The sequence below is a fragment of the Triticum aestivum genome, chromosome 7D, assembly GCF_018294505.1.
Source record: "Triticum aestivum cultivar Chinese Spring chromosome 7D, IWGSC CS RefSeq v2.1, whole genome shotgun sequence".
Lineage (NCBI taxonomy): Eukaryota > Viridiplantae > Streptophyta > Magnoliopsida > Poales > Poaceae > Triticum > Triticum aestivum.
Window position 1 is genome coordinate 331,486,862 of NC_057814.1, and position 17,477 is coordinate 331,504,338.

The following is a 17,477-nucleotide window of genomic DNA, read 5'->3' on the forward strand; positions in this document are numbered from 1 at the left end:
CCTGTGCCCATAGTGGGCCTTTAATAGGCCTAAACATAATTTGGGTCGTCAGTAATAATAGGTCATTTACAGGTGTAAATATCTCGAGCCCATAAAAAACATGGGCCTTTAATAGGCCGAAAGTGAGATTGTGCCCTGATTGTGCCAAATAACCCACTGGTCTTAGCAGGCCGAAATGGTGGCCCATTTACAATGCGGATCGTCCACAGACCGAAATTCAGATGGGCCGTAAACGCGCTGACCGACTACACGGGCCTTTAACAGGCCGGAAGTTTGGTCGGGCTTGATTAGTGTCATTTTATATGGGCCATTAGTAGGCCCGATGTGACGTTGGGCCACATATGGCCCATGGATTTCGTCCGACGTTAACAGGCTGAAAGTGGCCCAAATCTATAGTGGGCCACTAACAGGCCAAATGTCAGACATGGCCGAATATGACCCAAATCCTTCACGGTCGTTTATGGGCCAAAAGTTTCAATGGCCTAAAAATGGGCCCAAATGAAGCAGGACCTTTAACAGGCCGGAAACACACCGGGCCGTAATTCGGCCCAAATACTTAGCGAACTGTTAACGGGCCAGAAGTGACCATGGGCCGCGATGATGACAAGTTTAGGACGGGCCGATTTGACACTAGCCGTACGGGCCTTAACTGAGAATGTTGGGCCTTTTGCTGGGCCGGCCCATTATGGTCTGCAAAATCTTGTGGCCCTTTAGCTGGGCTGGCCCATTATGGTTCGCTAAATCTTGTGGGCCTTTAGTTGGGCTGGCCCATTTAATCTTTATGGGCCAATTTTGGGCCGGTCCACGTGTCAACATATCATAGGCGCATCTCGCCCATTGGATGAGTGACACATGTGCCAACGCAGAGCTGACACGTTGTTCCGTCAGCCAATGAGAATTTTACACGTGGAAAATCGGCATTGGTCGTGGCTGTTAGCTTGTTATCGGATCCAAAACCGGACCCGATAGCTTAACGGCGACCCGTTACGGTGGATGTCACGTGTCGGTCACCCTTGACGAAAGCACTTCTATGATGCGCGATTTATCGTCATGGAAGTGGACACTTCCGTGATGATAATTTTGGTAATGTCATGGAACACTTCTAAGACAGCATAGGTATGACTATCTTGATTCTGTCATAAAATCGTCATGGATGTACATGCATGACAGAAAACGTGACCTAATGTGACAAACACGTATCATCACGGAAGTGTATTTTTTTTGTAGTGCTAGCCTAGATCCCACCAGGAGTAACGACCACCGGCAGGTGTGTCCAGTGCGTTACAAGTTGGTATCAGAGCCGACCCTCACGGTTACACGGATGTTTGTGGACAGGTGCGCGGTCATGTTGTTCATGACGTTTGTGACCCGTCGTGGCACACGGTATGGCACATGTACCGGACTGGATGCACAGACGTATGTGCCAAGAGGGAACGTTCCTGTGGCCTGACGAGGACGTCGGTTCCTCTAAGTGGGGGTGTATGTGATAGCCTGACTTAATAGGGATGATAGACTACTCATATCAATAAGGAACTCCTTCTTTTCCGGGAGACCATTCGGAAAGAACTCCAAAGTTAAGCGTGCTCAGCTTGGAGTAATTTCAGGATGGGTGACCGGCCGGGAAGTTGCTCCCGGGTGCGCATGAGTGAGGACGGTGGCGGAGACACCGCCGGCGACCCTGGGCACTTGCCCGGGCTCGCTGGCTCGTCAACAGCAGCGATCCACGGATTAATAAAGGGCTAAACCATGTTCGGTACTTTGCTTTACCCGGGCAAAACAAAATTGGGCCTTCGTTTCTCAGGTTCATAGCCCAACCGAACAGGCCAGGCCGAAACAACTTCTGTATCACTAGTTCACAACGCGAGGGAATACACATGATCGACGGATGGATCGCTCAACATCCATGTCTCTTTGTTTCTCACAGGCGGCGAGCGCAGGGACTGGCGGCTAGAACCCTAGACAGCTATAGACGCACTGCTGGCGGCCAGCGGAGGCCAGGCACCCAGGCAATCTACTAGTCCCTCAAGGCCTCAACACCTCCTTTCTCTCATTCGGCCGCGCGCGGCAGCTCCTTTGGTAAGAACCCTCCATCGAAATTAGGGCTCGAGAATAATTCCCCCATCTCTGAATAATTGGTCTGGGCTAAGTATTCATGCAATATTTCTTTGAGATCTCCTGCCAAATTATCCCAGACTTGCTTCGTACTTTGGTGCCATCTGCATATCTTATTCACTATTCAGACTGGCTCCATAAGTATTTTTCATTCTGATATCCATTGTACTGCCACTGTGTATGATCTTCAGAACTAATGATATCTCTGTAATATATGTTGTATAAATATTTTTCTTTCGGAACTAATGATATCTCTGTCAATTTTGCACCTGTGTTAGCTAATCCCTTGGTTGAGTTGTCTTTCCAACCAAAACCTGTACTGGAGGGCCTGGCAGCACTTGATTCTGTTTTAGCTGTAACGAAGTATCTACTTTAAAGTTATATAGATCAGATTTTATCGATAAAGCTGAGTTTCATGAGCATAAAATCCTTGTTCTGTCAATCGAAACATCTCATTTTATTTAAGTTTGCATGACTGTATTTTAGATTTGTCATTTTCTAAAGTTTTATGAATACTTTTGTTTTTCTGTCGAGTGCTAACAGGGAGCAAATTGTGATCTTATTTAAACTGGGAGCAAACTGCATAGCAAGATCAATAATGAATGGTTCAGTGACTTGATAATATGTTACAACGAGCGGCAGGTATTCAAGACAGTTGGTGATAAGGATATTATTCAAACATTTACTACAGTGTGGTCTTGGAAAGGGCATTTGCCTCATGATTTTCTTTTTCGGTATTCGGTATGTTCCATCTGACCATCTCTATTCTTGCAAGCTTTTAATTTTTAATATATTCGTATCTCACAACTAAATTTATTGTAATTGCATATCAATTTTTTTCTTGTAGTGGCTTCTAGGGCTTTGGCAACATGGCGAACTTGCCTCTATGCAAGGCTTGTTGTATGTCCATCTTTTGGCAAAAATGAACAAGCGATAGATGCTTTTGACCATGGTGGAAGAAATTGCACATTAAAATATGGTGACATCTGGTATGGAAGCTTTAACTTTTTTTAAGATAGCTTTGTTTTTGTTGGCAACATAGCGAGTTAGCCTCTAAGCAAGGCTGGTTACATATCTTTTTGGTCAAGTCTCAACTTTACTTGGTCTATGAAACAGATAGTGGTATATTATATGTTAGTTCACTTTAAAATTACATTTTATGTGACTATTATGTTTATTTTTCACTTAATAATTACATTTTGCCTCCATGTGGATATGTTGTATATTCGAATACCTAATTTTTGATTTTTAGATTCTACACTTAGGCTTAACTTGCCGAGGCTCCACAAAATTTCTGGCTCCGCCACTGAGTGAGGACAAAGTGCGCAGGAAAGACTAGTATTGATCTGTGGGGCCAGCCTAGATCCCGCCAGGAGTAACGACCACCGGCAGGTGTGTCCGGGGCGTTACATTCCTCTGACTCAAGAAAGAAGAAAATGAAACTACGAAACAAACTATGTATTCTCACTCCATTGTCTTCGATGAATGTCTTCACGAATCACCATTGTCTTCAATGTCTTCATACATATTTAGGGGTCATCTCCGACGGGTAAACCGAATCAATAGGGACTTCTACCTGTGTTCTCTTGTGAATCTCACAAACACATTAGTCCCTCAACCACGTTTGTCATCAATACTCCAAAACCAACTAGGGGTTGTAAGTGCATCTAGTGCCCCTTAGTGATTTTGGTGTATTGAAGACTTATAGGTTAAGGGACTAATGTGTTTGTGAGTGTACACATGTCTATAAGTCTATGAGGAGTTTGATATTTACAGCGAAAGTCGACCCCTAAAAATGAATGTCTTCAACTGAAGACTTTGAAAGTGAAGAATTTGGTGTGACTGTAAAGACTCAATATTCATGCGAGGAATATGAAGCATGAAGACTTTTGTTTTCGTAGTTTCGTTTTCTCTTTCTTGAGTCATAGGAAACACTGTACTGTTAAAGGGGGACGAGGCACCAGACCAAGTCCTCACAAGAAGCAGGTTGCATTCCACGTACCGTCAAGTGAAGACGAAGCTGATGATGATGAACTTGGTGATATCATCAAAGACGGACAGCAAAGGGCCGCTAGAGCCAAAGGCACCAATGTGCCACTTCTACTGGATCCGAAGTTGATCCTAGACTTCATTGATCTCTGGCACAAGGACCCCAACACTCCTATGCCTGACTTCAATCTCACACCTGGCCAAAGTCACATGTTGACAGCCTTCATAGGCGAAGAAAAATGGAAATTCAAAAAGGCCAGGCAACTGAAGAAAGCTCAGTACAAGAAGGAGCTTTTTCTAAAGAAGCACGTTGTTAAAATGACAAAAGATGAACTTGTGGCCATCCAAGCTGAGATCAAAACCCTCAGTGATGAATTTGACGCTACCGTGCAGATTGGCTGGGAGTCAAGGTCAGATTCGTCAAGATGGCAGAAAGATTCACCTCAAATGTTGCAGCCTCAACGCAACGTGAATCTCCTCAGGCTGAAGCATCTGCTCAACCTACTGAAGAACAGGCCAGCACCGCTGATGAAAATCAGCCTGCTGAAGAAAATGAGAGCACCAGGGCTGATGAAGACATTCCAGCCGCTGAAGAAACTGCCAGGGCAAACTCTAGTGTTGCGCCTGAAGAACAAGCCAGGCCTGTTGAAGCATCTGCTACAGCGCCTGAAGACACTGACAATGCCAGGGCAACTGCATCAGTTGCGCCTGAAGAAACTACACCAAATTCCTCTGCTCCTCCTGCACCAACGCCAAGTCCTATCCTTCCTTCTGCATTAGAAGCGAAGAAAACCAAAGCTGCGGAGCGAGCAGTTGTGAAGAAAAGGAAAGCATCTGCCTCCTTGGAGTCTTCGGCACCAAAGAAAGTGAAGACTTTGACGAGCTCTTATGAAAATCCAATAGATGTTATTCCTGTATCAAGCATGCCATCAAAGGAAATTGTTCCCTTTGGTGAGGAATATGAAATTCCAAATGAATCACATGAAGAAGATCCTTCTGCTGCTTCGACAGAGCAGTTGGATGAAGAAATTGAAGTGGATAACATCCCTGCAACCCCACTGCTATCCTCACCCATGCCTCAGTTCACTGCTGAAGAGGTCGGCGTTGAAGAAATAGATGAGGAAGATGAAGACGTGGACATTGGGTGCACCACTCCAATTCTAAATGATGACTACTCGAAAAGTCATCACCCCAATTCACCACTGTTCACACCTCTGCAACAGATTCCTCAGTCCCCTGTTCAGACCGAAGAAATTCACACGGGATCTGAAGAACACCAGGCATCTCTCCTCACTATACTTGAAGAAGTTCCAGCCACTAGCGCTGATGAAAATGTTGTAGTTGAGATGGAGGCCTAGGCTGCTGTTGATGACATTATACCTGAAATTCCTCAGCCTGCGGCTCCTGAGAATGTGATTCAAGAGGCTGTGAAGACTACAACTGACAATCCTCAGCCCAAGCCAAAGAATCCCTTCTCCAAGAAACAGAAGTTCAAAGCTGATGATTTCTTCAATGAGCACATATTCTTCATGGATAACAATCCCTATGACTCTGCTCATCTTCGACAGAAGCGCTTCTGGACAGCAAGTCAGATGAACTTCTATTCTTCACTACTATTTGATAAAGACAAGATCTTTGACCATGAGCACATTCCTCATGTGGATATGGAGTCGCTGCCCTGCTTCACCCCAGTCCTCAGTGTTCTTCATGACGCTGGGCTGCTCAACTTCTGCACCGACATCTGCGACTGGAATGAAGAACTCATTCTTCAGTTCTATGCTATGTTGCACATGACAGGCAATGCTAAAGATGTGAATTGTAAGTGCATCTAGTGCCCCTTAGTGATTTTGGTGTATTGAAGACTTATAGGTTAAGGGACTAATGTGTTTATGAGTGTACACAGGTCTATAAGTCTATGAGGAGTTTGATATTTACAGAGAAAGTCGACCCCTAAAAATGAAGTTCTTCGACTGAAGACTTTGAATTTCTGAAGACTTTCTGAAGACTTTGAAAGTGAAGAAATTGGTGTGACCTTGAAGACTTGGTATTCGTTTGAGGAACATGAAGTGTGAAGACTTTTGTTTTCGTAGTTTCATTTTCTCTTTCTTGAGTCATAGGAAACACCGTACTGTTAAAGGGGGTCGAGGAAATACTAAGGAAAAATTTCCATGTGATGCTCAACTCAAAATCCTACACCTACCAATCCCTTCGAGTGAAGCCATTGGAAATCTCATACAGTCCAGTCATATTCTTCAGTGACAGAGACTAAGTTCTTCTGGTCTCTAAGGAATTTGTTCTGACTGAGGAGTTAGGAATTCGCTAGTGCGGATTGCCTACACAGTGAGGAACATGATAGCCCTGAGGAATTTGATACTCAAATTTCCGACCGTTGCTGTGCTATGCGCCAGCTGTCCCAAAATATCTACCCACCTAACGGTCATATCATTGAAGGGCATTTATGTCTTATCATGACGGGCTGCTCCCTAGGCTATAAATAGCCGCCCCCTACAACCACTAGCTGGTTGGCTGCTCCGAGAGAAACTAACACTTGTCATTTGAGAGCATCCCATCCTCCAAGGACTTTGAGCGAAAATCATCAAGTAAGGAAAACCCAAACACCTACAAACCCAAAGTGATTGAGCATCACTGAAGAGATTGATCCTGCGTGGATTCGGCGCTTGTTACCTTTGAAGACTGTGCTTCTTCCAGACGGTTAGGCGTCATGGTCTAGAGTATCCAAGAGGAAATTATGGATCGCCGAGTGACCGAGTTTGTGAAGGTTCGGAAGTCACCTGAAGACTTACCTCGAGTGATTGGGCGAGGCCTGTGTGACCTCAGCTCAAGGGGAATACGGTGAGGACTAGGTGTCCTGGACTGTGTGTTCAGAACTGGTTGTCCGGGACTGTGTGTCCTCAGGTTTAAATACCTAGCCGCCCTAACCAGATGTACAACTGAGATAGCAGTTGGAACTGGTCTACCAAATCATTGTCTTCACCAAGCCAACTGGTTTTGTTTCCTCAACTCTTTCATTTCCTCATTACTGTGTTGTGTGCTTGTCATATCTGTGTTTGAAGACTTTGACTGAAGACTTTCTCAATTTCCTCAGTTCAATTTCTTCAGTCTGTTTGTCTTCATCATGTGCTATCCTGTGTTTACGCTTCTGTACTCTGTGCTTGTCTTCATTTCATCATGATGACCATGCTTGTGTTCTGCTATGCATACTTTTGAGTACTTATTCCGCTGCAAGTAGTTCTTCGCCAAGGAATTTCCTCACTGGCGAATTCCTTAGTGCAGAATTCATAAAAATCGCCTATTCACCCCCCTCTAGTCGATATAATGCACTTTCAATTGGTATCAAAGCAAGGTACTCCCTTGTTCTGTGTGATTTTGGTTTAACCGCCTGGAGTTTTAGTTATGTCGACCACAGGTATGAAGAAAGTGACATGCCTTATCTTTGACGGTCATGATTATCCCAAGTCGAAGGCCATGATGAGGAAGCGCCTCATGGCACTGAACAGCGAGCTGTGGACCGTCACTGAGATTGGTCTTACCGATCTATGCAAGATGGCGGACACTGATGATATTCGCAAGTACACTCGACTTGACATCATGGCGAAGGATATCATCTGTTCCTGCCTATCCAGAGATGAATTCAGGCGCATTATGCATCTTTGCAATGCGAAGCTTATCTGGGACCGAATCTCTGACGTCTCTGAAGGTCATCGAACTTGTCATGATCCCTGGTTTGAGGATTTCAAGGAATCACTCAAAACGATGACTTTCGAACCTGAACCATCATCTTCTGCACCATGCCTCATGGCAAAAGGTGCCAAGGTAACCGAATGTTCCTCATCCGAGTCTAGTGATGATGAATCTGATGATGATTTTGGACCTAGCTATACCAAGCTTGTTTGTATTGCCACTAAACAACAAAAGGCCTTGGAAAAGGTTCAAAACATGCTAGATAAAAGTGATGATATGTTGGGTGAAGAAATGGATCGCACTAAAACCTTGACTGAAAATCTTCAGAGACTTCAGTCTAGATTTGACAACCTTCAAGGTCATCATAACACTCTCTTATCTGATCATGAGAAGCTTTCTTATGAATTTCTTCAGAGAAAGCAAGATCTTGAAAAGCTAAGAGTGAGTTATGAAGATCTTCAGAAGGAGCGCGATTCATTACTTGCTCAACAAATCAGCGCTGCTCAGGAAGAATTTGTTCCTCCATGTTTGAAATGCATTGAACGTGAATCTGCTAATTCTTCACCTGAATGTTCAAATGCTTCTAATGCTACAAATTCTTCAACTGTCTCTGCTATCACTAATTCCTCATCTGAGGACATTGCTAGTATCACTGACGATGCAGGGTTGAAGAAATTGTACATGACAGGCATGTACAAAAGCCTCAAAGGGCATCAGACTCTTTGTGATGTGCTTAAAAAGCAGATCCTCAACAGGAGCCCTAGGAAAGAGGGTATTGCCTTTGAGAGGAAACTCAATGCTGATGGTACATATTGGAAGCCTGAGCAGTACCCCAAAACCTCATGGGTTGCTGCAAAGGGACCTCCAGTTGATCCATCTAATTTATCTGGCTTTACATGTGAATCTTCTCATTCTTCTGATGAGTCATTTGACTCCAACTATAAATTGTTTAAAAATCAGAATGGCGAAGTATTTGCTAGATATGTTGGCACTAACTGCAGGAACGGTTCTCCTATGAAGAAAATCTGGGTTCCCAAAAGGTGCCTTGAAAGTCTTCAGGTGAATGTCCTCATGACACCACCTGTGAAGAATAGGAACCCCAGATCAAATTCTTCATATGGACCAAATTCTTCATATGGATCCAAGTCCTCATACGGACCGAATTCCTCACGTGGATCAAATTCCTCAAAAGGATCAAAGTCCTCATATGAACATCATTGTGCTAACAACTCTGTTTCGCAGGGAAGAGCCAAGGGCTATGAATATGAGCATTATTCTTCTAATCATTATGTTCATAAGTCCTCGAAGAATTTCTCTGCTTATTCATATGCTTACCCTAACTCCTCTTATGTGAAACGAAATGGATTGGCTTCTATGCCACCTTTCTCGTATGGAGCTCGCAGAGTGATGAACTCTTTGCCACCCCTTCAGATGTGGGTGGTGAAGAAAAAGAACTAATCTTTTATGCAGGGTCAGGTCTCCAGACGTACTTAAACGTCTGAAGAATTTGCTGGAGACCTGAAAAAGTGCCTGAAAGGACGCAGGCTAATCATGAAGAAATGAACTTTCATTTCTCACGTCCTCATATTGTTTTAACTGTTGCATTGCTTGATGAAATTGGTCTGATGAATTGTGATGTCATATTCTTCACTGATGAAGTATATGAAGTTCGTAAGCTGCACTAATTCATCTGCAGGATGATCAACCCAAAGCCACTGAGTGGGTCCTCGATAGTGGATGTACAAATCACATGACTGGTGACAAGAATCTATTGATGGATGCTCCCTTATCACCATCGCATCTGAAGCATATCATCTTCGCTGACAAAGGCAAAAGTCAGGTATTGGGTCTAGGTAAGGTTGCGATCACAAAGGATCGACACATGGACAAAGTCATGCTTGTCGAGTCCTTAGGATACAACCTCATGTCTGTCTCAATGCTTTGTGATCTTGATATGGTTGTTGTCTTTGGCAAGTATCGTTGTGTTGTGGTTATGGAAGCTGACAATTCCAAAGTCTTCGAAGGCTTTAGGAGAGGAGACTTGTATATTGTTGATTTCTCTACAGGACCGCAACCAGCCGTGTGCCTACTTGCAAAAGCTTCAGAAGGCTGGCTATGGCATCGACGACTTGGTCATGCAGGCATGAGGAATTTGCACATGCTTGCGAAGAAGAAGCACGTCATTGGCATTGAGAATGTCAAATTCCTCAAGGATCACTTATGCGGAGCCTGTGAAGCTGGAAAGATGACCAAGGCTAAGCATCCAGCGAAGACTATCATGACCACTACTCGACCATTTGAATTGCTTCATATGGATCTCTTCGGTCCTAACCATTACTCAGCAGTCACAAATGACGCATCTCTCTATGGCTTTGTTATTGTTGATGATTACTCTCGTTACACATGGGTACATATTGTCACTTACAAACATGAAGTGCAGGAAGTCTTCAAACGATTTTCCTCGAGGGCTTCAACCAACTTTGGTGTGAAGATCAAGCACATCAGAAGTGACAATGGAACTGAGTTCAAGAATTCTGGTCTTGATGACTATCTTGATGAACTTGGTATTACTCATGAGTTATCTGCTCCTTACACTCCTCAGCAGAATGGCGTCGTGGAGCGCAAGAACAGAACTCTCGTTGAGATGGCACGCACTATGCTTGATGAGTACAAGACGCCTCGTCACTTCTGGATTGAGGCAATTTATACTGCGTGCCACATCATCAACAGGGTATATCTTCACAAATTCTTCAAGAAGACTGCCTATGAACTCCTCACTGACAAGAAACCCAATGTGAGTTATTTCAAAGTCTTCGGTGCTAAATGTTGGATTAGAGATCCTCATCACAATGCTAAATTTGCACCGAAAGCACATGAAGGTTTTATGCTTGGTTACGGAAAGGACTCGCACACCTACAGAGTCTTCAACAACGTTCTTCACAAGGTTGTTGAAACTGTAGATGTGCGGTTCGATGAAACTAATGGCTCGCAAAGAGAGCACCTACCCTCTGTGATAGATGAACCAGCACCTGAGGAAACTATCAAGTTCAAGGCTACTGAGGATGTCATTCCTACCGAAGAATCTGCTGAAGAATTCATTCCAGAACGTGAAGAACGTCGAGCTAATGCACCTGAAGAAAATGCTGAAGAAAATGGTGCTGAAGAAAATGCTGATCAAATTCCTCGACGACAACCTACTCATCCTCGCGTTGCAAAAGAAGTGCAAGTTGAAAAGATCATCGATGACATTGAAGCACCAGGTCCTCTCACACGCTCAAAAGCTTCACATTTATCTAACTTTTGTGGGCACTATGCCTTTGTCTCTATCACAGAGCCCACTAAGGTAGATGAAGCATTTCTGGAGCCTGAGTGGATTCAGGCCATGCAAGAAGAATTACATCAATTCGAGCTCAACAACGTCTGGGAACTGGTTAAACGTCCAGATCCTCGCAAGCACAATATCATTGGCACAAAGTGGATCTACCGCAACAAGCAAGATGAAAATGGCCTTGTGGTGAGGAATAAGGCACGGCTTGTAGCTCAAGGCTACACATAGGTTGAAGGAATTGATTTCGATGAAACTTTTGCACCTGTTGCCATACTTGAAGCTATTCGCATATTACTTGCTTATGCTAACCATCATGATATCACTTTATATCAAATGGATGTGAAAAGTGCATTCCTCAATGGTAAGCTTGAGGAAGAAGTATATGTTGCTCAACCCCAGGTTTTGAAGATCCAAAGCATCCTGACAAAGTCTTCAGACTCAATAAGGCCCTCTATGGCCTCAAGCAGGCCCCTCGGGCATGGTATGATACTTTGAAGGAATTCCTCATGAAGAAAGGCTTCAAACCCGGTTCACTCGACCCTACTCTTTTCACTAAATCTTATGATGGTGAATTGTTTGTGTGCCAAATATATGTTGATGATATTATCTTTGGCTGTACTGACCAACGTTATAGTGATGAATTTGCCTATATGATGAGTGAAGAATATCAAATGTCTATGATGGGAGAATTGAAATTCTTCTTAGGTCTTCAAATTCGTCAACAGCGCAATGGCATATTCATATCTCAGGAGAAATACCTCAAGGATGTACTGAGGAAATTCGGCATGCAAGATTGCAAAGGCGTCAAAATTCCGATGCCCACAAATGGCCATCTGTGCACTGATGAAAATGGTATTGACTTCGATCAAAAGGTATACCGCTCCATGATTGGTTCTTTATTGTATTTATGTGCATCTAGGCCAGATATTATGCTTAGTGTTTGCATGTGTGCCCGATTTCAAGCTACACCAAAGGAATCACACCATAAGGCTGTGAAACATATTCTTCGATATCTAGCTCACACACCAACACTTGGATTATGGTACCCCAAGGGCTCGGCTTTTGATCTCATTGGATATTCTGACTCTGACTATGCTGGTGATCGTGTGGACCGCAAGTCAACATCTGGTACATGTCATTTCCTCGGACGATCTTTGGTCTGTTGGTCCTCGAAGAAACAGAACTATGTATCACTATCTACTGCTGAAGCTGAGTACATTGCTGCTGGTTCTTGTTGTGCTCAATTGTTGTGGATGAAGCAAACTCTCAAGGACTATGGCGTCAACATGAAGACTGTGCCTCTCTTTTGTGACAATGAGAGTGCCATCAAGATTGCTCACAACCCAGTTCAGCACTCGAAGACAAAGCACATTCAGATTTGTCATCATTTTCTTCGCGATCATGTGTTGAAGGGTGACATTTCTATTGAGCATGTGAAGACTGAAGAACAGCTAGCCGATATCTTCACTAACCCCTTAGATGAGAAGAGATTTAGCAAGTTGCGGTGTGAGCTAAATATCCTAGAATCTTCGAATGTTCTTTGAAAAGGACACTCATCCTAACACTTATGTAAAATTGATGACTTAGATGTGCAACACATGAAGAAATGTTTTTCTTCAATCAATGAAGAATAACACTCTAAGTGTGAAGGAATTAACGAAGAATTTGATTCTGAGAACCCTACGACAATTGTACGCGGTGTCTGAAATCATCATTCTTATACGGTGGGTCACGCCACCACCAAAAGTTGAAAATCTTCAATTTGAGTTTTTCCTCAGTTTTGAAATTCCTCAGTTGTTCATGTTCTTCAACTTTGCAAAATCTTCACTGTTTCCGTCGTTTTTTCTTCGTTAGCTATATATATATATATGAGTTTATGTCCTCTACAGCATTCACTTATGGCAAATTCTTCAAGTTGCGTTTTTCTGCTAAGTGAATGTGATCGGACCCTTCCCCCTATATGCTATACTCAACCCAATCTATTCACAAATTCTTCATGTGCGTTATATTTGAAACTCGTTCAAAATCTTCACTGTGTCCTTGTCAGCTGAAGAATTTGCGAACGGAACTTTTAACTTATCTTATCCAAATTTTCGGCTTTGCCGCTCAAACCGTTCCGCATCCCACGAAATACTTATCTATTCACCCACGATCTAACACGATCTCCACTTCTCAGTACGTGGGTGACACATGTCAAGCGAATGAGAAGGGTCAGGGGCACGTTCGTCCAATTCTTCGGGCGAACAGTTTTTCACCGTGGCTATAAATACCCCCTCTCCCCTTCCTCACTTCCTTTACTCCGCTCGACCTCTCTCCAGCTCGAGCTTCTCAAACCCTAGCGCCGCCGCTACTTCATCGTCGCCGGTGAGGAAGAGCTTCACTGCCTCGACCTCGTCGCCGTCGTACTCGCGCCGGCCGCGGAAATCTTCACTCCGCCGCCGCCGTAGCCGTCTTCCTCCGCCGAGTTAGGGCGTGGAAGATCTGCACAGACGAACTTCACTTCTCCACCTCACAGTTCGTCGTGTTCTTCGTTCAGGGTAATTAAAAGTTACTTTTACTGCCCTCTTTGATTCAAATGATTTCTACAAAATCTTCAAAGGTGTTTATTCTTCAAATTCTTCACACACTAAACACCTCACATGTCATCTGTTCTTGATTCGTTTCTCTAAGCATCATTTTTCTTCAAGATTCCTCAATTGTGTGGATCTTCGATCTATACAACTCTGGAACCTAAGACAAAGAACGCTTAGTGAAATTCTTCAAGACTCATCTGGTCAAATTCCTCAAACTTGTTCTTTTTGAAAAACCTTCTGAGAACGCATATGACCTCTCCAAATTCCTCGCAACTATACTCTGTTCACAGGTACTCATGTCCGCTGCTGAATCACTAGGTTCTCATCAACTTAACTCATTTGCAGCGTTCCTCGAAGAAAAGTTGCATACTTCTTCAGAGAGTTCAATTGTTCAAATTCCTCAACTGAAGAAAATGGTTGATGGAAAGAAGCCACAGAAAGGAGGAAAGAGGCCTGAAATCAATACTGCCTTTGAAATCCCTGAGGACATTTATGCTGGGTACTGCACACCCCCTGAGGAAGATAAAAATCAGTGCAAGGTGCGCATTCAGAGGATAGAGAGGAGATGGGCAAAAGAGTGGAGGGAGTACAGGTATGTGACTCCAAAATACATGAAGAAATTCGCTGTTACTCCTCCATGCTCAAGACCACCATTGGCACCTAGCCAAGAAGCAGATCCCACTAGCATCAAGCGCGGTGAGGATTTTCCTGAAGAATGGGCCAAGCGCCAGGCCAAACTAGCCAAACAGGCAAAAGATGCAGTGAGGAAATTCAACGAAGACTCTACTGCTGCTGCTGATGAAGCCTCTGTAAGGCCGAAGAAATCCATGGCAAAGAAGCCTGCGCATAAGCCAAGTGCTTCTTCTTCAATGCCCTCACGGCCAAGTACCTCAGCTAAGCCCTCACGGCCAATTCCTCACGCTGTTCATGCTCCTCCAAAGTCCTCAGCTGCTCCGACCAAATCCTCAGCACCTGTGCATCTTGCCACGTGCCAAAGGACTACAGGCATCTCTATTGCCTCAGGAGCTTCAGCCAGTTCCTCAGCTGCACCAAATTCTTCAACAGGACCCTCTCTGCTGAAGACTAAGACCACTGCTGGACGAGGCTCTCGCCCAAGTCCTCACAAGAAGCAGGTCACCTTCCAAGTGCCGTCTGAAGAAGACGAAGCTGATGATGAAGAACTTGCTGAAATCATCAGAGATAGGCAAGTCAGGGCCGCTAGAGCCAGGGGCACAAATGTGCCTCTGCTTCTGGATCCAAAGTTGATCCTCGATTACATTGATCTTTGGTACAAGGACCCAGACACTCCTATGCCTGACTTCAAGCTGACTCCTGGTCAAAGTCATATGCTGACTGCCCTCATCCAAGAAGAGAAATGGAAATTTGAGAAGGCCAGGCAGCTCAAGAAAGCGCAGTACAGAAAGGAGAAATTCCTGAAGAACAACGTTGTCTCTATGACAACTGATGAACTTGTGAAGATCCAGTCTGAGATCAAAACCCTCAACGATGATTTCAATGCTTACTATGCTGATTGGAAAGGAGCCAAGGTCAGGTTTGTTAAACTGACAAAGATGTTCACCTCCAATGTTGCAGCCCCATCGCAACAAGAAATTCCTCGGGCTGAAGCATCTTCTCAGCCCACTGAAGAACATGCCAGCACCGCTGATGACAATCAGGCTGCTGAAGAAAATGTGAGTTCCAGGGCTGATGACTGCATTCCAGCCACTGATGAAATTGCCAGGGCGTCCACTAGTGGTGCGCCTGAAGAAAATGAAGAAGTCAGGGCAACTGCATCAGTTGTGCCTGAAGAAAATCAACCACATTCCTCTGCTCCTCCTGCGCCTACCCCAACTCCAATCCTTCCATCTGCATCAGATGTGAAGAAGACCAAAGCTGCAGAGCGTGCAACAGTGAAGAAAAGGAAAGCATCAGCTCCTTCAGATTCTTCAGCATCGAAGAAGATGAAGAAATTGACAAGCTCATTTGCTAATCCAATTGATGTTGTTCCAGTTTCCTCCATGCCATCAAAGGAAATCGTCCCTTTTGGTGAAGAATATGTGATCCCTAGCGGATCTGATGAAGAAAATCCTTCTGCTGCTTCGTCAGAGCAGATGGATGAAGATATTGAAGTGGATAAAATCCCTTCAACCCCCACAGTTTCCTCGCCTATGCCTCAGTTTACTGCTGAAGAGGCTGGCGTTGAAGAAATGGAAGATGAAGATGTGGACATTGGTTGTACCACACCAGTGATGAATGATGACTTCTGGGAAAGTCAGCACCCCAACTCTCCACTCTTCACTCCATTGCAACAAATTCCTCAGTCCCCGGCTACAACAGTTCAAATGGGATCTGATGAAGCTCATGAACAAGTTCCAGCCACTAGTGCTGAAGAAAATGAAAATGAAGAATTGAAGACCCAGACTGCCACTGAAGAGGAACCAGAAATTCCTCAGCCTGAAGAACCTGAGATTGCGATTCCTGAGGTTGTCATGCAACTGACTGACACTCCTCTGCCCAAGCCAAAGGATCCATTCTCAAGGAAGCAAAAATTCAAGGCTAATGATTTCTTCGGCGAGCACGTATTCTTCACTGACTACAACCCCTATGACTCTGCTCGCATTAGGAAGAGGCGTTTCTGGACTGCCAGCCAGGCAAATTTTTATTTCTCAGTGCTGTTCAACAAAGACAAAGTCTTCGATCATGAGCACATTCCTCACGTGGATATGGAATCTCTGTCGTGCTTCGGGCCAGTCCTCAGTGTTCTTTACGACGCGGGACTGTTAAATTTCTGCACTGATATATGTGATTGGAATGAAGAGCTCATTCTTCAATTTTATGCAACTCTGCACATCACCGGAGACTCTGAAGATGTGAATTCATGGGTGCTGGACTGGATGTCTGAAAATACTCACTACAAGGCACCAACTACTGAATTGCTTCGTGCTTTGCCTCTCAGTCCTCCCCTTGAAGCTGCTCGTTGCGTCTACAGTGAACCTGAGCTTACAGATCACTATATGCAAGTGCTGATGAAGCCTTTGAAGCCAGGTCAGGCCCCAAGAACAAAATTCCTTGTGAAGGAATTGTTATATGTGCCTCGGACTGTCTATCGCATTCTGACGAAGACATTGAGTCCTATCAAGGGCCACGACTCGAATGAAGAAGAAGTCGTTGGCATCATGAAGAATCTGCTTTTCAATATCATTCATGGCGTTCCTGTCAACTTCCATGATTTCTTCATGAGGACTCTGGCCAATGTCGCAATGTCACCGTTTGAGTTGAAGCCTTATGCTCCGTGGATTATGAGATTCATCAGAACAAGGTCTTCACTCAACTACAAAGCTGATACACTGAACCATTGCAGCTACTTGCCCCCGATTGAAGTCCTCAAACGGACATTTTCCTCAGCTGATGAAAAGGGCAAGGCTACGGCTGTCATTGATGAAGGCATTCGTCCATTGGATGGTCAATTTCGCAAGGCTGCATCCTACTCCACCAATGATGACTCTGCCACCCATGACTCTGCCGCCAACGCAACCAAGCCAAATCCTCAAGGCACAGCTCCCAGGGTGATGACTGACCGTGAGCTTCTCCTCAGTCTTCACCAGAAGGTTGATCGTAATCACAAATGGGTCAAGCGTCAGTTTGGTTCAATTCTTCACAACATGACTGCTACCCACAATGCAGTGAAGAAAAACCACTACTACCTTCATGAAACCCTCAACCGCACCTGGGCTGTTCTGTCGCACATTTATAGCGCAGAAGATCTGAAGAAA